At 33.7% G+C, this 14,695-nt stretch overlaps 1 long non-coding RNA gene across 7 annotated transcripts; it reads left to right on the forward strand.

The window, feature by feature from the left end:
- The first annotated feature begins 2,681 nt into the window (after window positions 1–2,681).
- Window positions 2,682–6,930, forward strand: LOC140893513 (uncharacterized). Of its 7 annotated transcripts, none has more exons than XR_012153184.1 (4): window positions 2,682–2,939; window positions 3,093–3,202; window positions 4,073–5,738; window positions 6,662–6,930. It is a non-coding gene; the product is annotated as an uncharacterized lncRNA (long non-coding RNA). The 7 variants fall into 7 exon arrangements; XR_012153182.1 differs by having other exon boundaries at window positions 2,682–2,841; window positions 3,093–5,487; window positions 5,595–5,738; XR_012153185.1 differs by having other exon boundaries at window positions 2,682–2,841; window positions 3,093–4,321; window positions 5,097–5,738.
- The last annotated feature ends 7,765 nt before the right edge of the window (window positions 6,931–14,695 follow it).

The following is a 14,695-nucleotide window of genomic DNA, read 5'->3' on the forward strand; positions in this document are numbered from 1 at the left end:
TTGTACTGTAATTCCAAAGTCTTTTATTGATATCTTTTGGAAACAAAAGAAGGGAATGCGTAGAAGGTTTTATCCTTCGAACTTTCAGAAACAAATCTTATCTTTGATTATCTTCTACTGCTCTATTTGTTTCAACCGAGTGCTTTGGATTGTTTTCGCACTTGTATAGTAGTTTACTACACTTTACCAAACGAGATAAGACCTTTCACTAGGTATGAAGTATTTCTAGAGAAAAGAATAAAAAACAGAAATATTTATTCATATCATCTAAACTCTTCACCGATCCTCAACAGGAATTATCAAAATTTACAACACTATTATCATTATCTTTTGTTGAGTTAACTAATTTTGTTTCGAATTATAATTATTTTATCATACGTTACAAAAAATTTGGCAAGTGTGCATAATATATTCCCAAAATTAAATTAATATAATATCATGTCGATAATATTTTGTGGTAAGATGCTTAACTTCCTCCTACCACAAAATAACACATGAGTTAAGCATGTTGGGATGCTAAAATAAACGTGCGTATCAGTAATCGTCCTCCTTACCCAATGCCTCGCCGGGAAAATACCCAGTGCTTAGGGACTCCCAACGCTTGGGCTTGAGCGATTTCACAGAGATTACCCCTATCTTTGTGGGGGGAAGCACTCCCAACGCTTCGCCTTGTCAAACCCCCATATCTTCGTATCAACTCCCTCGCTGGAAACGCTTGGGAAGCAACTCCCAACGCTTGGGCTTGAGCGATTTCATAGAGATTAACCCATTTTTTTCTTTTCTTTTTTCTTTTCCAATACGCGGTTTAGTTCTTAGAATCCAGGCCTACATAAGGGCTTTTGTTAGTATTATTTATTATTAATTTTTTATGAATAGTTGGATAATGAGGCATTTTTTAAAGCATATTTTGGATTCAGCACTCAAAGCTTATTCCCAGGTAATTTCCCGAATTTCTTTGCTTTAATTTGTGTCAATTTCAATGTGATAGATATTTGTTGTTCAGCCATTCTTTATCCATAACTAATTTGTGTCAATTTGATAGACATTTGCTGTTCAGCCAGCAGATAACACCAATGAACACAAAGGAAGAAAGGTGGATGACCCAATACTTGTTCAAGTAGGAGTATTACAGCCAACAGATAACACCAATGATCACCAATCAACACCTGCTTTCAGAAATAAAAAGAAATGTTGCAAGGTTTGTCAGCCAACCATCTTAAAACAAATACAAATGGCACTACAAGAAAATTTTGATTCAACAACACTCAAAAGACAACAGTTTCATGTCAAAACTGTGGTCTTTTACCTTTTAACAACGGTTTTAACAAAAACCGTTGTCTTTAAGCGTTTTTAAAAAATTAAAGACAACAGTTTTTTAAAAACAGTTGTCTTTTACCCCTCAAAGACAACGGTTTTGGAAAACTGTTGTCTATGAGCGCTTTTTAGGGGATACGACAACGGTTTTTGTAAACCGTTGTCTATGTGTGTTTTTTTAAGGGCTACGACAACGGTTTACGAAAACCGTTGTCTTTGATTTTATTTTTCACACTTACCCCTTATTATTATTATTATTATTGTTATTATTATTATTATTATTATTATTATTATTATGAAAAAATACATTTTTAGTCCTCATACTTTCATATCAAAACACTTATGGTCCCTAAACATTTCAACACAACACTTTTAGTCCTTAAACTTTAAAAATTGTAACAAAATTGGTCCTTGTCATTAATTTTATAGTTAAATATATTTGTGAGGACTAATTTATGATATTATTAAATTTTAGTGACTAAAAATGAATAAAATTAATAATGAAATATTGTGAAAAGATAAAACATAAAAATAGTAAATGAAATTTTATTTTTAAGAAATATTTTATGTTTTATCTTTATATTCAGATTGAAAAAAAATTAAAAACTAAAATTAAAATTAGAGTTTCAAGAATAATTTTTATACCATATGTATTTTTTTTATTTTTTTTAAATTTATTATTAATGTTTAATATTTTCAAACATAATTATATATATTACATATTTATATTTGATATTTTAAAAAAATTGATCTAGTTCGTATATTATTATTAAATAAAATTAAATAATTAATCATATTTAATATCAGTATAAAAGATATTGAATAAATTTTATTTAAAAAAATTATTAGAAAACACATTAAGAAATGTTCTTATTAAAATATGTATAAGATATTTTAATTTAAAAAATATATTCAATGATTTTTATGCAAAACTCCATATTCTAAAGTAGATATTTTTTGTTTAAATAAAAAAAATCGTAATAAATTTTATTTACATATAATAATATTATAAAAAAGAATAAATATGTTACTAAAAAATGTTTATGTTGTAGATATGTGATTATTTATAATCTTTATTTTTTATGTTTATTTTATCTAGGTCCCTATAATTTAAAAATATAATAAATTAGTCCCCAAAAATATATTTAATCATTAAAAAATCTATAAGGACTAATTGTGTTGCAATTTATAAAGTTTAAGGACTAAAGTGTTACTTTGAAATGTTTAAGGACCAAAAACGTTTTGATGTGAAAGTATAAGGACTAAAAGTGTACTTTTTTCTTATTATTATTATTAGTATTATTATTATTTATTATTATAAAAATATTGAAAAAAAAAACTTCAGTCAAAAAGGAAAAGAAGCGAAACCTAATCCCCTAAATCATCCAACCCGACTCCCTTTCTTCTCCCTTTCGATTTTTCCTGGCCACTGTCGTACGTCATCGAAGAAGGTGCGACGCCCACCGGAGAAGGTTGCTTAATGCTTGGAGATCTCGATTATGGTTGGAATCGCTAGGCTTCGGCTCGGTACTTGCACGATTTCCCAGTCACGATCCACTTCAAATTTTCACTCGAATCTTAGTTAGTTTCGAATTTTTGACCTTGTAATAGTAGTGTAACGTCTGGTGAGAATTTTGACTGCTTATAAATCGAAATCTTTTAATTTATTCATGATTTCTTGTTTGCTTGCGTTCATAGGAAACATTCTAAGATTTTTGTACGGCCAATATGAATGCGAATAGGTAATTTATTGACTTTGCCCTTTCCTACTTCTACAGAAACAAAATTCCAAGAAAGAAGAAACCAAAAAGAAATATTACGAAGATAAGAAATACTTATTCGGGCTCGGGCCGGAGACAGAGATGCGTAGGAGATGACGACGAATTTGGTAGGAATGTTTTTTTGATGCTTCTTTTTCTTGATTTTACTGACATGATTCAAGGGAAGATGGAGCCATGTACTTGGAGAAATATGTGGAGAAAAGAACCGAGGCTATGGATGCATTTTTAGGCATTAAACTTGATTTTGGCTATTTTACATGATATCATATGAAAATGGACGAGTCACATTTTTTATAATTTTTATTTGATATGGATTCCATTTTCATTGAATTGGAGGTTTGGTGTGAGGTCCATGTCTTGGGAATTAGCTGGCCTCTATTAAGAGAAATTCCCTCTCGCTAGTATTGATAAGGACCAGTTCCGTTGTGGATTTTTTTCTTGAATTAGATTAATCCAAGTATTTTGTCTTTAATTTGGAATACACACACATAATCTCACTTTCTATGTATTTTTTTCAATAAAAGTTTTATTTTTATTTCGGTTTAATTACCATCATATATATATTGGAAACTAATTGATTAAAAGACACCATATTTGTTGTTTTTAATTTCTTTGTTTTGATTGGAGACAACTCGAGAATCTTGAGGATAACTTAAAGTTATAATGCTATTCAGTATCTCTCGGTTCAGAAGACAGATTTTACTAACTTGATCTAGATTGAGTAGTGAGTTTGGAGCTCAAGTTCCGAACTGAAATCTTGAGGTACTTGTCGACCCTTTTCTCTTGCTGCCCAATGCTTACATGAAATCGGGGCAGGAGGTTCTGTATTATTAGTTCCAAAACTTACTTAATTTCTTGAACAGTTTTCATATAATCTCACGTAAGCACTTATCTTTAGGCAAAAACAGGTTATCTGCCACTACTATCGGGACACAAAGAACTCATTTATGAACTTGGGCCTTATTGTTTTGGTGCAGAAGATTCCTCTAGTGGAAGTGTAGACATTTGGGACAATTTGCTTGAGGCTTCGTTTTGAGTCTGTTGGTGAGATCTCTGTTGGTGGTAGATATAGTTTTTCCTTTTCACAATTCAGAGTTAATGTGCACTCGTTCAGAAAATTCCAAGTGTGTGAGGGTGGTGAGCTGTTTGACTGAATTGTTTCTCGAGGACTTTATACTGAGAGGGCAGCTTTTGCTGTGACTCGAACGATTGTTGAAATTATTCAGGTGAAGTTTCGATTTCTTGATGTTTTGTGTTGCTTGATTACATTACTGTGGCATGAGTTCTAATATACATTTTATAACTGGTGATTTTTAATGTCCATATGTATTTCTTGTCTGTGCGACTGTGCCAGTATACATAGCCAGAAATGATGAGTCTCTTTCTCATTTTGTATCTTCTCATTTACCAACTAGTTTATTGGGGTCTTGAAGAAATGAATCTAGAGTTTGAATATATTATTTGTCAAAGTATATTTATTTAAGTATGAGTTTAATGATATTATTCGCTAGAAATTTATTTACTTGAATTGTGTTAATGATTTTTTTTGTTTTTTTTTTTTGTTGAATAATTTACAGTTTGGATATACAAAGGAAAATAAAAGAAAAATCGTTGCGGCTTTTATGAGAATTCTCGGGTCATTGTTTCTTTTTATAGATTTATATTTATATATTTTGATTCTTGATTTATATATGTGGAACGTTTTATGAGAACATTGTGATCAAATATATCATATTATTTTGTACTTTTCTGGGATAATTGGTATGTCTTAAATCTCTAAATTTTTCTCCCACATCGAGTAATTTTCCTGCACCAGAGCAGACACCTCAGCCTCAGTTACAATGGATGAACCAGATTCCACAATAAGCCCTTGATTTGTACTGATCTGTTTCCATTTGAAATAGTATCTGAATTTAAAAATTTAGTGTTGTAAATTTAGGAATTTGAGTTGAGTTTTATTGCTCATTTTGATAAATACTTTCTGCTTGTCATTTTGTATAGATCTTGTGCTGGAATTAACTACGAAGGTTTGATTTTTCTTCCTAATCTTGTATTTCACCTAATTGTTTGGATCACTAGCTAGCATAGTGTGGGATCTATTTGCTCCTTTTCTTTTATGCCAGCACCATAATATGATTATCTGTTTTATCTGTCGATTATTTTCCTAATATATGCATATTGGTGATTGTGATATCTTGCTAAACTTTATTTACATATGATGCATATGGAATTGACCAAAAAACAGAAATTATGAAGCCACTAAACCTAGTCCGTCATCTTGCGCAAGGAAGACTCACTCTAGTGACAAAATAATCGAAACTGAACCTTGTTCTAGTGACAATATTTGAGATCATTTTCAGCTTCTTATACGTGTTTCAAGCGGTTTTTTTAGGTATATATAGGTATTGCCCAGAAATGGGATTTGTTGGCCTCGATTTAAATTAGTTATTGTCGCATTTATTGCACCATATTGATGTATTAATTGGAATATTGTTGTAGGTTCAATCATCGGAAGAGTTTGAGGCTGGTGGATAGATTGCTCACCGAGTCCACTCTCGAAGCCGCCATCCAGAGTAAAAGTCGATTGCCCTCTGAATCCACCATTGAAAACAAGAGAGCACATTATCATTTATCGGACACAAGGTATGGACAAGCATATTAAGTATTCTGTGTTGTCCTGTAATGAAAAAGTATATGTCAAAACCAGGCGTTCATATCTAATTTTTATCACCCCCTGCGTCCTTCTTTGGCTGGATCATTTTTTTTCTCTTGCCTGATTCACTGGCCATAGCTTGTCCTAAACAGAGATCTAATATTTTAATTTTTCCACTGCTAGACTCGTTAATCAAGTATACATATTTGTATGGATCATTTACTTTCATATGTTTAATTTGACATCCAAGTAATTTTTTGTTATTTGTTTGCTTTAGAAATTACTTCAAAAGGATGTCAACACCTGCTTTAGTTCTTGTTTGTTAGGACATGTGGAAGCTTGCTTTGAAAATCCCATGAAAGAGCTAAAAATAAACATGTAGACGAGTATTTTTCTTGCTAATTAACTTTTAAACTTTGGTTGAATAGCATAGCTTAGTGAGTGCAGTAACTCTTACATCGACGGGCAACTTTAGAACCTTAACCATAGAAGTGTAAAAAGTTAGAGAAGTGGAAAGAGAGATGATGAAAACTCCAAATGCCAACATTTAATTGAATATGAATTTTTTTAACTTGTATGAGTCTAAGAAATTATTTAAGTTTAATACTTTTTTGTCCAGCCTGTGTTAGCTTTGATTTGAGGTGATTTTAGCTCGTTCCAACCTTGTTTTTCATCAACTCATAGGATTTATGGATTTTTAGTTGAAATTTTAATGAACTCTTTATTTGATCTTTGAGACCTATGTTAATATACTGATTATTTATGTAGTGGAAAGTCGACATCCATTATTAACATTTACTTAAAAAGATTTTATATACATAATACAATACTATATGTTGATAATTAGTGTTTTATTTGATTTATTAAATGAATTATGTTTATGGGTTTTTTTGGTTGAATAATTAATTTACAGTTTGGATATACATATTAAAGAAAAAGAGATTGTTGCGGCGTCTACGAAAATATCAGGTCAATAATGTGTAGTTGTAAAATCAGTACTAGCTAGCTCAAGATGGATGCTAATCTATGCTGAAACGAGGGTTCCAAGTTTATCAAGATTAGTTATAGTTCTATTTTCTAGTGTGTATTGAATTACGATTCAAATTCGAGTGATTTGTAATACTGAAAAATTGTATATTAAATTTTATTTTCAAAAATTTAAATTTAGATTGATTTATAATATTGAATATTTGTATATTAAATTTTATTTTTTTTTGTTTTTTATTTGAAAAAAGACAACGGTTTTTAACCGTTGTCGTATGTAGTTTAAAATTGTTGTTGAATGTCCTATTATTAAAAAAACACGCTAAAAACAACAGTTAAAAACCGTTGTCTTTGAAAAAAAAGACAACGGTTTTTTACTGTTGTAAAACCGTTGTCTTTGCCTCAAAGACAACAGTTTTTAACCGTTGTCTTTGAGCACTCCCTTTAACAACACAGCCTTTAACAACAGTTTTAAACTACCTACGACAACGGTTTTTCACCGTTGTTGTTGAGCTTTTTTCTTGTAGTGTGGTAACTAATGATGGGGGTCAAAGTGCTGAGAGCTCATTACATGTCTATGGTCAACCTTTTGTGAATGTGCAACCCTTTGGGAATCCAATTTATAGTCAATCCATTGATTCTAGAAGTTATGACAGTGAAAGTAGGGCTCCTCGAACTAGAAGTGCATGCAGTGAAAGTAGGGCTTCTCGAACTAGAAGTGGGGCTTCTCAATCACATGGATCACATGGAACTAGAGACTATGACAGTTATACCACACATGGAAGTAGAGAATATGAAAGTTATACCAGAGTCGGTTATACAAGCAAAGAGTCACGACCATCCTATGGAACTCCTGACAATCAGCCAAGGAAGACACACTCATCCATGAATTGGAAGTCTGCGTCAAGGAAGAAGGATTTTGGAAGGAAGAAACCAATTAAAACATGGAAGAGATTGATGAACAAATTGGGAGTTATCCATCACCACCACCACCTCCATCATCATTACTATGATGATCATAGTCAAGGTAGTCAAAAGATACATGTCCGCACATCCAAACAAAGAGATTGGCTTATGATGGGCTTTGTGGAAGCTTTCTTGGACATTTGCAACTCAAAGAAGTCAAAACTCGCAAAAGGAACATGTGACAAATTAGCTAAGAAGTCAAAAGGAACAGGTGACAAATTAGCTAAAACCCCGGCACATCACATGATGCATGTGTTGGCCCAGAAAAAAAACCATTTGAAGACACTCCTAATTTGAATTAAGATGACTTTCTCTGTAGTTTTCATGTATTCCCTGTTTATCAGTACACTTATGAGTTTCAAGGGGCATGTATCCCTATTTCTCAATATGGTAGTTCTTCCGCATATATTTATCTAAATATTTTCATGTGCAGAGGTGCTTCTTGTGCCATATCTCCCCTTCAAATTAGAAACGAAACTCAAGAATGCAAGGAAATTTAAGCTTACGAAATTGTGAAATGTGAATTGATAGAGGCATTACAAAAAAACGCTCGATTTTGGGACCGTTTAAACCATCGCTAAATTCAAAATTGTCTGCGATGGTCTATAGTCATTATTTTCACCGTCTTTGAAATACTAAAACAATTCCGTCGCTAAACGGAAGTGAGTGAAATAGTCGCTAATATCATCGTCGCCAAACGTGCTAGAGACGTGCGTAAATTTATTGTAGATAACCGGAAACCTCGATGACGAAGGACGGTTCTGAAACTGATGTCAAGCTGCACTACTTGACACAGATCTCTCTTTGTCAGTTCTCATACCAGCAACCAAGGCATGAACTGTCTCCTCCAATGAGCCCATTCTATCACGGAGTTTTGCATTATCGTCCTCAACCCTTTGAATCTTCTCTTCTGCCCTCTGAGCTTTCTCTTCTGTAGCTTCCCACTTCGCTTGCATATCTGCAACTGCTCTCGACTACTGTGGGAGTCCCACGCTGTGAAGTGACCTCAGGATAAATCCCAGATGCCTGAGTCCCCAACCCATACACTTTCCCCCTTTCTGCACACCTCCAACAACACTGAGATACAACTGATTAATCTCTTGGTTCGACATCAGTTTTAGACCCGTCCTTCGTCATCGAGGTTTCCGGCTATCTATAATAAATTTACGCACGTCTTTGGCACGTTTTGCGATGATGATATTAGCGACTATTTCACTCACTTCCGTTTAGAGAGGGAATTGTTTTAGTATTTCAAAGACGGTGAAAATAATGACGAATTTTTAGACCGTATATAGACCGTCGCAGACAATTTTTAATTTAGCGACGATTTAGGGACGGCTTAAACGGTCCCAAAATCGAGCGTTTTTTTTGTAGTGTCTTTATAAATTCACATTTCACAATTTCGTAAGCTTAAGTTTCATTGCATTCTTGAGTTTCGTTTCTAATTTGAAGGGGAAATATGACACAATAAGCACCTCTGCACATGAAAATATTTAGATGAAGATATGCGGAAGAACTACCATATTGAGAAATAGGGATACATGCCCCTTGAAACTCATAAGTGTACTGATAAACAGGGAATACATGAAAACTACAGATAAAGTCATCTTAATTCAACTTAAGAGTGTTTTCAAATGGTTTTTTTTCTGGGCTAACACATGCATCACATGGTGTGCCGGGATTTTTAGCTAATTTGTCACCTGTTCTTTTTGACTTCTTAGCTAATTTGTCACCTGTTCCTTTTGCGAGTTTTGACTTCTTTGAGTTGCAAATGTCCAAGAAAGCTTCCACAAAGCCCATCATAAGCCAATCTCTTTGTTTGGATGTGTGGACATGTATTTGTTGACTACCTTGACTATGATCATCATAGTAATGATGATGGAGGTGGTGGTGGTGATGGATAACTCCCAATTTGTTCATCAATCTCTTCCATGTTTTAATTGGTTTCTTCCTTCCAAAATCCTTCTTCCTTGACACAAACTTCCAATTCATGGAGGAGTGTGTGTTCCTTGGCTGATTGTCAGGAGTTCCATAGGATGGTCGTGACTTTCTGCTTGTATAACTGTCTCTGGTATAACTTTCATAGTCTCTACTTCCATGTGTGGTATAATTGTCATAGTCTCTAGTTCCATGTGATTGAGCCCCCCTTTCAGTTTCATAGTCTCTAGTTCTATGTGATTGAGAAGCCCCACTTCTAGTTCGAGAAGCCCTGCTTTCACTGCATGCACTTATATTTTGAGAAGCCCTACTTTCACTGTCATAACTTCTAGAATCAATGGATTGACTATAAATTGGATTCCCAAAGGGTTGCACATTCACAAAAGGTTGACCATAGACATGTGATGAGCTCTCAGCACTTTGACCCCCATCATTAGTTACCATTTGTATTTGTTTTAAGATGGTCGGCTGACAAACCTTGCAACATTTCTTTTTATTTCTAAAAGCAAGTGTTGATTGATGATCATTGTGTTATCTGCTGGCTGTAATACTCCCACTTGAACAAGTCTTGGGTCGTCCACCTTTCCTCCTTTGTGATTATTGGTGTTATCTGATGGCTGAGCTACAAATGTCTATCAAATTGACACAAATTAATTATGGATAAAGAATGATTGAACAACAAATATCTATCACATTGAAATTGACACAAATTAAAGCAAAGAAATTTAGGACATTACCTAGGAATAAGCTTTGAGTGCTGAATCCAAAATACGCTTTAAAAAGTGCCTCATTATCCAACTATTCAAAAAAAAATTTTAATAATAAATAATACTAACAAAAGCCATTATGTAGGCCCGGATTCTAAGAACTAAACTGCGTATTGGAAGAGAAAAAAGAAAAGAAAAACAAGCGTTGGGAGTTGTTTCCCAAGCGTTTCCAGCGAGGGAGTTGATACAAAGATATGGGGGTTTGACAAGCCGAAGCGTTGGGAGTGCTTCCCCCACGAAGATAGGGGTAATCTTTGTGAAATTGCTCAAGCCCAAGCGTTGGGAGTCCCCAAGGGTTGGGTATTTTCCCGATGAGGCGTTGGGTTAGGAGGACGATTACTGATACGCACGTTTATTTTAGCTTCCCAAAATGCTTAACTCATGTATTATTTTGTGGTAGGAGGAAGTTAAGCATCCTACCACAAAATATTATCGACATGATATTACACTTAATTTAATTTTGGGAATATATTATGCACACTTGCCAAATTTTTTGCAACGTATTTTAAAATAATTATAATTCGAATCACTGCATGGATTGCTTGCGACGAATCCGATAAAATTCACACATTATCGAAACCATGTCTTAAACAAAAATCAATTCCAAATCTGATGGTTTGTAGTTCTACACCTTTGACTGATCTCAGATTACAAATAACACTGGCGGGTGCTCCCTGAACCTGACCACAGCTGTCCCTCACCATTATCTCCACATTGAATTTTTCTTTTGATGAATCAAAACTCGCAGCGATATCTAACCGTAATTGCCCTGATATTTGTGGTTTCCATGACTTATATGTTATCGGATGAGTCTCAATAGGATCGATTTCACCCCTCAAAAGTTGCGTTGTAGTGAGATGTTACAAAAACTTATAAAATCAAAGTCTTGTAGTAGGGTTGATGATGAGGACCACTAGTCAGGGGAGTTTTTATTTTCGTTTTGTTGTTTATTTTAGTTTTGTGAGTCTTGCATTGTTTTTCCTTGTTTTATGTTGTCTCTTTGCTTTTGAGTTTGCGTCATGTTGTTTTGCATTGAGGACAATGCGAGGTGTTAGTTTGGGGAGGGTGTCATTTCTGTTTATTCATGCATCAGCCAATGATGATGAGTAGAAAGAAAAGTTTTGAATTTGTGACATAATAAACCTTTGGATTGATTGTGAATATTTCATTGCACTATAGTTCAACTGATGAAGTGCACTAGGAAAACAAAGTGTTTGTGGCTAGATCATTTCATGGCACAAAGGGTTTATCAAAATTGATTCCATACTTAATGATTTCAGTTGAGTCTACTGAGGCACCGATGAGTTTGGAAAAGTGAAAGATTCGTAGCGCACCCGTTAAATTTTTTTATATAATATTCCATCTAGGCTTGATTAGGGATTGAAATTCTAATCCTTAATCGAAGCTAAGTCTGCGGATTAAATGGAGTATGGAAAATCGATTTCTTGAAAAAAAAAATCCAATTTTTACAAAAATATTTCATCCGGGCTATAGACAAGGGGATTGAAATTCGAATCCTATCAAAGTTATAGTTAAATTTTGCGGGTTAAATGGGATATGAAATTTTTTTTTATAACTCCATCCGGGCTTTAGTAGGGATTGAAATCCTAATCCTTATTTTAAGCTAAGTTTGCGGAACATATGGGGTTAAAAATTTACCGGATGCAAAATTCGGTGGTGCTAAAATTATATCTATGGATCATTCATTTGTGTTTGTTGTCTTAAACTCCAAAGGAGGTGAAAATGTGGACATAAATTGAGAAAATGGGTTTGGGAGAGATAGATTTACTCTGATGTGTCATTTAGATCAGTTAGCCCAAGTAAACCGAGTATTTTTGACGTGCATAACACTGGAGCCACTAGTCACACACTCACGTTTACATAAAAATCTAAAAGGAATATGATGATTTAACTCAAATGTAGTGAGATTTTATGAGGCTTGGAAAGTTTGAGTTCATCTAAATTTTTTTCCATTTTTATGTATTAATGTTTTCACGTTGTTGTTTGCACTCTAGTTTGTCACCTATTTTGCTCGAGGGCGAGCAAAAAGTTAGTTTGGGGAGCTTGACATGAGTCAATTTTACGTGTGTTTATTGCATGTTTTTTTGTGTGTTTTGCATTAGTTTATCTTCATTTTGTTGTGTTAAAGTTCGTTTATGTGCACTTAGTGTTTTCTTATGCATATTGTTCACTCCTCTTGCATTTGTGGTGGTTTTAGTAGGAAAACAAGAATATATTTTGGAAAAAACAGGGTGCGCCCGAGCCATCAATTGTTGCATCTCGAGCGCAGCATTAGAGAAAAGAAAAGAAAAAGGCAGAGAGGGGTGCGCTCGGGCGGTCAAATACTGCAGCCCGAGCGCGTGCTCAAGGAAAATAAACAGAAAGGAGGCAGAAATTTCAGCGCCCGAGCCATCAAATCTTACCGCGAGTGCGCACTCGCGAATTTGGAAATTTTATTTTCTCGGGTGTTTTACATGGAAAGAACTCTTGGACACTATAAATAGATAAATTCTAAGCATTTTTAGGGGTTCTACACATAGGAGAACAAAGGGAAGCGGCTCGTGGGAACTTGGAGGCTTTTTTACTTCTAGTTTTGAGTTTTTCTTCTTTCAACTTTTAGAATTTATGTTGAAAAACTTAATTAGATTGATTTTTATTATGAATTTCAGTAGTTAACTCTATTTTGTTGGAATTTAGGGGATCCTACCCCCGAAAAACTTTGGTGTGATTGAATATTTTGGACGGATTGAATTATTTTATATTTTTATGTGATTTTGTCATGGTTTTATCATTCTATGTTGAGGAGTAGCTAACTTTAACATAGTTTCATATTTTGTGAATTATTATCGAGAGATAAATTCATGATTAAGACGAATGACATGATCCATGGACTTAAAATATGCATAGAGATATGATATTTAGTACATGTTGATAACCATAGACCACTAGGTTGAAATTTATTGAAAATTAAAAGAGCGCAAGGCAATGGTAATGATAAATAATCATAGAAATTTGATTATTTCATTAACTTGAATTAGGTTGACATAACTTGAGAGAGAGTGTCGACATTTTAGGAATTGCCGTCAAACATAAGTGCATAAAAGTAAAATTCAATCGTTCAGTTCAATTAGGGGGAGGTGAACCGACATTTTTGTTAGTTTATAATTTTAGTTATAATCATTCTCAAAATTTCGTTACTTTGGATAGAGAAATAAGATAAGTGATTTATTATAGAAATAGTCCCTGAGGACGATACTTGTACTCAGTATACTTTACTATAACTTGATTCGTGCATTTGCGATAATTTCGAGTGGAATTGAAGATATTTGTATTGATTTTTAAGTGTTAGTATTTGCTCGATCAGTATTTAAGAATAAACTCAATAAGAATGGCACTATAGTAGAAAATAATGCTCGTTTAGTAGCACAAGGTTATAGACAGGAAGAAGGAATAGATTTTGATGAAACCTTTGCTCCAGTAGCTAGATTTGAAGCTATTAGAATATTTATTGCTTATGTTGCCTTCAAGGATTTTAAAGTTTTTCAGATGGATGTTAAAAGCGCATTTCTTAATGGTCTTCTTCAAGAAGAAGTATTTGTTGAAAAACCACCTGGATTTCAAAGTCAAGCTTATCCAGATCATGTGTTCAAGCTGGATAAAGCTCTTTATGGGTTAAAACAAGCTCCACGAGCTTGGTATGATACACTTTCTCTTTTTCTTACTGATAATGGTTTTACTATTGGCTTTGTAGATAAAACCTTATTAAAAATTTTCAAGGGTGATCATACTTTATTAGTTCAAATTTATGTTGATGATATCATATTTGGGTCAACTAACCCCAAATTATGCAAGAAGTTTTCTAAGATGAAGCAGGATAAATTCGAGATGAGTATGATGGGAGAATTGACATTCTTCCTAGGATTACAAGTCAGACAGATGGATAAAACAATATTAATTAATCAGGTCAAATACACAAAAGAACTTATGAAGAAATTTGGAATGGAGAATTGTTCTGCTGCTAGTACCCCAATGAGTGCTTCAATCAAACTGGATAAGGATGAAGCTGAAACTTTAGTAGATCAAACTCTTTTCAGATGACTTATAGGAACCTTAGTTTATTTGATAGCAAGTAGACCATACATTATGTTCTCAGTTGGTCTGTGTGCAAGATTTCAATCTGATCCTAAGCAATCTCATTTTATTGCTGCCAAGAGGATTCTAAAGTACCTAAAGGGAACATAGAATGTTGGATTGTGGTATACAAAGGACTCAAGTTTTAATCTTATTGGATA

Source organism: Henckelia pumila, chromosome 1 (assembly GCF_033568475.1).
Source record: "Henckelia pumila isolate YLH828 chromosome 1, ASM3356847v2, whole genome shotgun sequence".
NCBI classification, from domain to species: Eukaryota; Viridiplantae; Streptophyta; class Magnoliopsida; order Lamiales; family Gesneriaceae; genus Henckelia; species Henckelia pumila.